We start from the raw sequence: 9300 nt of genomic DNA on the forward strand, positions 1-9300 counted from the left end.
ATACTTCGAACTGAAACTCAAATTTTTTTTTTCATCAAACCCATACGTGTGTGGTATCTATGGATAGGTCTTCAAAAATGATATTGAGGTTTCTAATATCATTTTTTTCTAAACTGAATAGTTTGCGCGAGAGACACTTCCAAAGTGGTAAAATGTGTGTCCCCCCCCCTGTAACTTCTAAAATTAGAGAATGATAAAACTAAAAAAAATATACAATGTACATTACCATGTAAACTTCCACCGAAAATTGGTTTGAACGAGATCTAGTGAGTAGTTTTTTTTAATACGTCATAAATCGCCTAAATACGGAACCCTTCATGGGCGAGTCCGACTCGCACTTGGCCGCTTTTTTTAATAACTGGGCATGAATAATAATGCAGCATCTGCAAAGGTGGATCAAAAAAGTTTTATTAGAGTAGGCCCTTTATAATAAGTATAGGTAGAGACAAGCCGAAAAATAAATTCTAAAACTACTTTTTTCATATAAGTAGTATTCAACTAAAATATTGCAGGAAAAACAAGCTACAGGAGAATAAATTAAGTAGTCTTTCCAGGCATTACGACCTTCAAACCTTCAAGAAAAGAGCGTACCTATAGTAATTCTATTTTAAATTTCGGCAACGCACTTACAACCCCTGGTGTTGCGAGTGTCCATGTGCGACGATAATCTCTTACCACCAGGCGTTCCGTTTGCTCGTTTGCCTTCTATACAATAAAAAAGTAGGTAAGTAATTCCAAGAAAGCAGTCGACGGTAAGTTTGGTAAGACAAACATATTCACTTCTAAAATCTTTAAAGTTAAACGATAAAATCAATATACAGAAGACACGCTCTAATGCCACCTAGTCACGCTACATTACTCTAAAAGAGCAACTAATCCTCTCACCACGAATCACGAGCGCGATCAGATCGCGACGACAAATCGCACGACCTGCCGTGTGGTCACTGCTTCACGAGATCTCACACTTGATTTAGCTTTTTTGTAGAGTCTGTGGTAAACATCAATGAACAAAAGTTTTACCTGTACCTAATGGAAATTTTAGACAAACAACATATTCTATTTTGTTTGCTAGGGCATGTACACATTGGACTACATACAAGCCTAAACCCTCATGTATATACAATGAGAGGGAGGCCTATGCCCAACCGTGTCACGCACGCTCACGAGGTCATGGACTCTCTTCCTAGGGATGATAGCTATTCATCCCTAGGAAGAGAGAGAGAGGTATAGCAGTGGGACTACTTAAAATACAAATCAACATATATTATTTAATAAAATAATGAGATTTGTTCCATAACTTGAACTAAACTGAGCTTGAATTCAGTCAGACACCTGTATGTTCAAGAGTAGCTACGCCCAAATATAACGCCAATCAAACGCAACCTTGTCCTCGACGCCGCCTATTACAAAACGTCGTAACTAACCATTATGTCCATGTAAAAAGTACCTTATGTGTTAGAAGGGTGTCGTAATCATGCTATTATGTGTAATTATTCGGCCTCGCACTCGGCAATTTGGACGTCGCGCCCCGGAAGCATGCGCTTATAACTTCTACTGGATGTATACTTAGACTTGAATTTGTGCATGTTGATTTAGGGAGTTTTTGCACTCCATACAAAGTCAGAATCAAACATTGATTAACCGCTTTTACAGGTTATATTTTCACCAATTCGAAAACAAGAGTTTAGTTGGAATTTTTAATGTTTGGTCGTACCTACCTACTTACCTATTAAATTTCGTGTTAGAGTCTGTTCGGAAAGAGAAGAGTTGTGCAATGTATTGGGCCAAATACATTTCACGACTCTTCTCTTTACGCACAGACTCTATTATTATCGTGAGATTTTCGGATGTGCCGTCAGAAAGTTTTGAAAACTGCTAAAATTCCACTCAGAGAAGTTCGGAATTTCCTGATATTTTTGCACAGGAATCGAGAATTTTAATTTTCAAAATGAAAGTTTGTTTTGTTTGGTGTGAAATTTTCTGAAACTTCCGATAAGTTTTCCAACTTTTTGGAACCTTTCCGCAAGACAAGAGGAGGCCAGAATTTTGTAGATACCTAATGATTATTTTAATCATAGTTGCAGTACTGGTACTATAGTTGGGTGGCTTTACCTTACCTATATCTCATTTTGTAGATGATCACCCTTACAGCAGATGGTTAACTTTTAACCTTCAGTCTTACTTTAATACAAACTTAATTAAATCTACCAGTACACCCTTAATCTCATACCCGTAAAGTTCACTTTAGCACTAGACTGCGTATCACGAGTATTGTATTTATTAAGGCGCGGCTGTCAACCCGTCAGTAGGCACTGACTTCGTGTAATAAAGCACTATACCCACTTGGAGGTTTCTTGCGTTATATTTCTTATATACGCTAGAAATCAGTTATTTTAATAAGTAGGTGCTTATAACATACGTACTGATTTAAGGTTACAATTAATACCCCTAAGTGCGCTTCTCCGCCGACCACAATCATTCCAACCTACTTGTGAGGAAGTCCCGCCACTTCATCAGAAAGCCAAATTATATTTATGGTTTCGAATAAAATAAAAGAGCCAACACGGCAAATATGTAATAAGTAATAGTAGTCAGTCGGATCAAAGCGATAGTTTTCTCATTACACTGGTATTGTATCAGTTTACTGGTCTGGTAGTAAACGCGATGTCGTGCGACCGCGGCGTCAACTCGCACCCGCCGAGCTTGCCGACCCTGCTTCTGAACAGGGACCGCAAGTTCCATAGACAATTTTATGTGATTTTCATAACAGGAGAAGAAATGACAATTAAATTGTAACACAATCCAATAAGAATGAGCTGCTTAGAATTTGATGCCATGTTTGCGCCTCCACATCATTCTTAACAGGCCCCGTAGCCAACGTGCCAATCGCTTACGCTCCGTAGCGATCGACTCTCACTGATAACTGTCACTGTCGCACTAATATGGAAGAGTGATAGCGAGACCCGAAGCGATTCGATGGCGAAGCGCAAACGATCATCACCTAGGCCGCCAGAGGGCCTAGCCAATTGAGGGCATTAAATTGTAACAGAATCCAATAAAAACGTGCATCGTAGAATCTGCGGGCATACTGCAAATGTCCAGGGCGATAGAGCCAGATAACGAAATTTCGATTTTCGATTAACGTAGTGTTTGTCTTAGGTACCTACTCTTGCTCTATTCGGTAATAGATCGTTCCTCTAACGCTATCATTTCCATACATTATTTACGTTTATCTTAGCGTTTCTTTCGTTTTCTGCAAACGATTGTCATCATGGCTAGGCTCCAAGGACTAGAGGAACGTGACCTTAACTACGTGTGACTCTAGTACTTGCTTTAAATATGAAAAAGAAATTGTAACACAATCCAATAAGAACTCGATCCAACAAGTATTTGGGTAGCAACAGGAAAAGCCCCAGCGGCTAGATCGCGCACGATCTGCGCGGCGCCGATACGGGCGATTTACTGCTCTATTCGCCGATAGATCGCGCCACTAGCACTCCACTAGCCACAAATGCTGTGGAGTCGCGAGTCATTTATGAAGACAAGACTTTATGGTTTTTTATTCTGCTACCTCATCTTTTTATATTTTAAGAAACTGAAATAAATGACATATTGTACTAAGAAAAAGTGACCTCAGGCCTCCAGTGCCCCAGGCTGGAAATCCATTTTAAGGTTAGGTTTAACAAAAATTGCGATCTCAAAAACCACCGGATGATTTCATAACCGCCAAACTTTTCAACGCAGAACTGTAGGATGCGGTCAGTAGATACCTAATACTTACCGAAATGTACAGTTTTACTAAAGGTTTTATTAATGAGATTAACTGTAGGGAGAGCCTTATCACCATTTCTCATGAATTAGATTTTGTGTCAAAATCATCACCTTCTGACAGAAAATATATTAAAACAGCAGGTATTTAAATTAAATGAATCTAAGGGCAACTCCACACTAGCGTCTCCCGAGTGACGGCGTGTAGTCAACTCTATGGCTGCTGCTAGACGCAACATCGGCGCTACTGCGCAGCGACGCCATTTTCAATAGCGCTGACTAGGCGCCGACGCTCAAAAGACGCTAGTGTCAGGAGGCACTAAGTGTCGTCTCCATGGCTCTTAGTCTGAGCTTTCTCCAGTAAACCAAAGCAAGTCGGGCGGCCGGTAAATTGAAAACCCTCGTGACTCCACGTGTTAGATCACGGATGCTAAGATAATGGACATTGTTTGTAAGGGTCTTCTAATGCTTGTGGATCTTGTTATAAAATACCGAGGCTGGTCTTTTAATACTTATTTATTAATTATTTTGGCTATAGCGACTGCTTCAGCTCCGGTTTAGGCGCGTGTGGCTTACAGACGAGTAGACCATAAAGAACCGTGCATACAACAGGCATTAAAAACACGATTATGATAGTTGTAATGAATAGCAGCTGGTAGTCGGGTTTCCAGTTTTAAATACCGTCTAACGTTATTCCTTATCTCATAGTTGAAAGTTTAGTTATGAGTTTCGGCTCCTATGGCTCTTTAGAAAAAAATCATCAGCTTAAATAAATTTGTAAATTATTTCAAATAGAACCATAAAGAGAGCGACTGGGTTTTTAAAATAAAATAGCTAGTAAATGTGCAAATTTCCCGAGACCACGATTCGTTTAACCCCAGCTTCTGCTCTTTGCTCCACTTTCTCTGCTCAACATCATAAAACAGTTACAGGAAAAATTAGTTTATATCCGGTAAAAGTTATTTTATAATAAACAGATAGCAGAGTACGAGTATGTTGCGGTTGCGGTAGGTACGTACATTGGTACCTAGGTATGTAAGAATAGAGTAGATTTAGGCTATATAACAAAAAATCCATAATTCAAAGTTCGAAATTCATGTTGTATTTATGTAGGTAATAAGTACTTAAGGGTCAAACAGATTACTGTGTTATCGTCTTTCCTGTAGACATACACAAGAGTTAAGGGCTATAAAGGTTAATTTTCTTATTTAACCCTCTTATCCACGTGAAAAGGTCCTCCTTTTATTTAGAGAACTATGATAAAATCATTACTTATATGCCCACAAGCTGTTAACTATTGCCCACAGGAGAGAAAAATGTACAGTTAGCGCTAACACACTAGTTTTCTCTCCTGTGGGCAATAGTTAACAGCTTGTGGGCATGTAAGTAATGATTTTATCATAATTCTCTAAATAAGGACCTTTTCACGTGGATAAGGGTTAAATAAGAAAATTAACCTTTATAGCCCTTAACTCTTGTGTATGTCTACAGGAAAGACGATAACACAGTAATCTGTTTGACCCTTAAGTACTTTTTACTTGCCACCGATGTGGTACAATAAAATCCGATGGTCTATACTATACTTAATACATACCTATAACAAAAATAACTTGTTGTCGGTATACCTTTACATACAGTTTACATGAATCATATACGTACTTACAAATGTGGGTAATAACGCGTAATAATATAAAACGTGTCTATAACTACTTATGAAAATTTAAGAGCTTAATAATATAATTATAATGTCATTACAAGATAATGGTATGCATAGAACTATAAATTATATCCTAAAAAACGGTTGGTCAGTCAAGGTTTCTGTGTAATGATAGCTTTAATTTATTAGGTAGAATTATTTTTATACCACACTGACGTTGGTTGGGCCATCTAGAGAGAATGGATGAACATCGGAATGTGAAAAGGGCGTACCTGGGCGGCCTAGCTGGAGTACTCCGCATGTATCGCTGGTGCGACATGGTGTTCAACAATTGCGAGTCAACAATTGGAGAGGTCGCACAGATCCAAGAAAAGTATAGCGCTGTGTTGTGTCGGAGGCCTAGTCTCATTTTGGGTAAGTAAGTCTTTATTATACCTAAATAATATTTTTGACGCATAGGAACATAAGAAAAACTTACAAAATCAAGCGTTTGCTTTTGATTGTACCCTAAATATTTCGACATGGGTTTTTAACGCTTTTTTGTACACTGAAATGGCACTGATCCATGTTTTTGTGCAAGACATAAAAGCCTATATTTCCCACAGCCCAAATCTCCCATTCATCTCCGCAATTGAGTGCACGCGCTCCCGACGGTACGTGTTGGGACTGCGAAAGCTCTGAAAAGCCACAGAGCAGATGAGTCAGAGTAACATGATCATAATTATAAATATCTAGCGACCCGCCCCGGCTTCGCACGGGTTAACAAATTATACATAAACCTTCCTCTTGAATCACTCTATCTATTAAAAAAAACCGCATCAAAATCCGTGGCGTAGTTTTAAAGATCTAAGCATAGGTACATATATAGGGACATACAGCAGGAAGTGACTTTGTTTTATACTATGTAGTGATTTGATATGTGAATACTGTGAATAAGTCGCGTCGAATAGCCACATAACTATTTTTTCAACTTTGTTTTCTGTATTTTCCTGGAAGTCTGAACTTAATGGAATCATGCGTACCTAGCCTAGTTACTTTATCGCCCAGACCGTTTTTTAATTGCATAAGAGGTAAACTGGCTTGAGACTATGGGACTGATGTTATGGTTCAACATTTGAATGTAGGTACAATTTTTTATTATATTATGCTAAAAACGAATTTAATACGGTTAGGCAGGAATTTTTATTTAATGGTACTAGGAAAATTTGGACTATGAATTTTGTAGTTTACTTTGGCTCGTCATAGTCACTTTTAAGTGCCGTGCGCATGTACCTAATGGTGGTTACAAATACAACACAGCTGAATTGTATGAGCTTAATTGTTACTCTGGTGAGTTCAGCTCTGTGCCAAAGCTCCGTCCGAAAGCTCACGTTTTCCTCGAACAATTGACGGCGTGAGGACGTTAATCGATACAATTCTTAAGCCTGCAGCTTTGTGTCGTGACACCGCATGACATAACGCTCTTTCAACGGGAATTATTGAAATTGTGTGCGAGTTTTCTTCAAAAATAATTACTTACTCGTATGAAACTTATTCTACCTACTGTGTTGTATCGTTCTTGCAAGTATGGGAACATTCCTGAAAAGATTCCCGGAGGTGAGTGTGTACCACGGATTGAGGTATGCACCGTGTGAAAGGCGAGAGGGCTGATGCATTATTTTCTTTTGAGTTAGATATACACTCAACACAATAAATTCTACAGGTAATTTTTACAAGAACCCGCCGCCGGATCGGAACTAAAATCGAGTTACTAAAGTTCTAGGACAGCTGGTAAGACTGGAATTAGGTACCTAAGTCACAGATTATATAATAGTTCTTACGAACAGATACTTATCTCTCAAAGAAAACGCAAATACCTACCGTTTTGATACCTACACAAAAATACAATGGAGTGACCTTCAACGCGCCGCTTCCCGCACCGCGCGCGCCGGCACAACGCTAGGGTTGCTGACGCTTAGAAATGATTTTACAAATAAGTAGGTACCTACCTACTCAAACTATAATTATATTCTATAGAAGATACTTACCTAAAATATAAGTTTTAATTGTCCAACTTGCATTAGAACTTGCCATATAAAATCATAGCGTACCATAACTATACATGAGTAAGATAAGTTGCAATTAGTTATTATAATATTCCGTTTATGCGTTTTATTCCGACAAGTGACTGCGAAACATTTTAAAAGGTCATATCTCCCTGCAGTAACCGCAGTGTTTGCTCCGTTTTATAAACTACTTATATTGAGAATGTCTATCTATCTATACTATACTTTTCCTATCTATCGGAAGAGCAAAAACGGTTTTTTTATTAATTTTGTTTTTTCTGCATCCATCGACACTACAAGCTGTGTTATTTGTTCGTGAAGAAGACATTTCTTTCGCATACAATTTGGCATATTCGAGCGCGCGGCGACGCGACGTGCGTGCGTGAGCGCGTGTGGCAACTAACTGGCTCGCTTTTCTACCGTGAACGGGAACAGATTCGTAGGTATAAAACCGAGCTCGCGCGGAGAGTTCCATAGGCCTGCCTAAGTACATCCCAACCGGGTGTATCCTCGCTTCCATTACAAAACAAGTGCTCGCGCGCGCGGTTGTGACCAGTGTAACTCGAGATCTATAACTGAAGCACGGAATAGATAGTAAATGAACGTGTTCTCAGGCGGTGCCATAACGTGCACGGATGTGACCAGTGTGACTACAGATCTGTAAATGAAGAGCGAATTGTACCTACCGTCCAGTCTTCTACAATCTTGAGCTGCTATTTTCGGTTCAGGCGGTGCCGTAATGACAATCCACACACGTGCACGGTCGTGACCAGTGTAACTAAAGACCTGTAACTGAATAGCAACTTTTAGTATTTTTCCCGGTTAGACTACCCCGAGCTCGCAAAGCCTTGAATTGTACGCGGGTGTAGGCATTCCCAGGCGCGGTAATGACACCGCGCACACACGCGCACGGTCGTGACCCGCTGATGGCACCGCGATTGCGATGCCCTTTTTAATTCGCACAATAACGCACCGTGCGTCCGAGCGGGGCACACGGGGTGGTTTGTTGCGTAGCGACTATTTTAAAATTACCTAATGTTGTTTAATGCATGTTAATGGTAATTATGTCAAAATGCAAAGTTATTGATTTGTTCAGGAACAGGTTAGGTAGGTACAGGATCTTACAAAATTACCTACAATAATTAAAGACCGAGTTACCTAGAGAGAGAGAGAAAGAAAGAGTTACTTAGTCTAAAAAGTAAAAAGCTGTATCTAGAAAACATGTTTTATTAATATGGGTAATTGAAAGTATAGGTACATAATTATATTAAGGCTGAGCAGTTCCCCGTATGCATAAAAGTCCACCATTCTGTACCTACAAAATAATGTTGTTTCAACAACAGTGGCCGCAAATTCCACAGTCAAGTAGATAGTGACGATGCGTTATAACTATTTGTGGTTTTCCTTCAGAGAAAGGTTCCTTATGCTTTATCTGCATTACATAGTAACCTGTCCATTAGAGAAGGTACCTAATGCTCCATATGCTTATGCTTATGCGATGGAAAGCCACATTTTACGATAACATGTCTGATGTCAAACGCTTAACGATCTAAGTAGCAGGGATCGGATACCGGTATTTTTTGTATGGGAACGAAAACGGTATTTTTTCGTTCTTTGCTAATTACTTCATTTTTAATTGGGCAATCTAATAATACGAAGTAGTAACCTAAAAACACAACAGAGTCCTACATTTCGAGTATAAAATAATTCGAAAAATCTGGTTATTTCGATGTTTTTGCGAAAAACCGGTTCCGATCCCTGCTAAGTAGTTACCACATACCTTAGGTACCTAATCTAATGTGCGAGAAGGATTTCATTGGATTGGTAAGA

The sequence above is a fragment of the Cydia amplana genome, chromosome 18 (genome assembly GCF_948474715.1).
Source record: "Cydia amplana chromosome 18, ilCydAmpl1.1, whole genome shotgun sequence".
NCBI lineage: Eukaryota > Metazoa > Arthropoda > Insecta > Lepidoptera > Tortricidae > Cydia > Cydia amplana.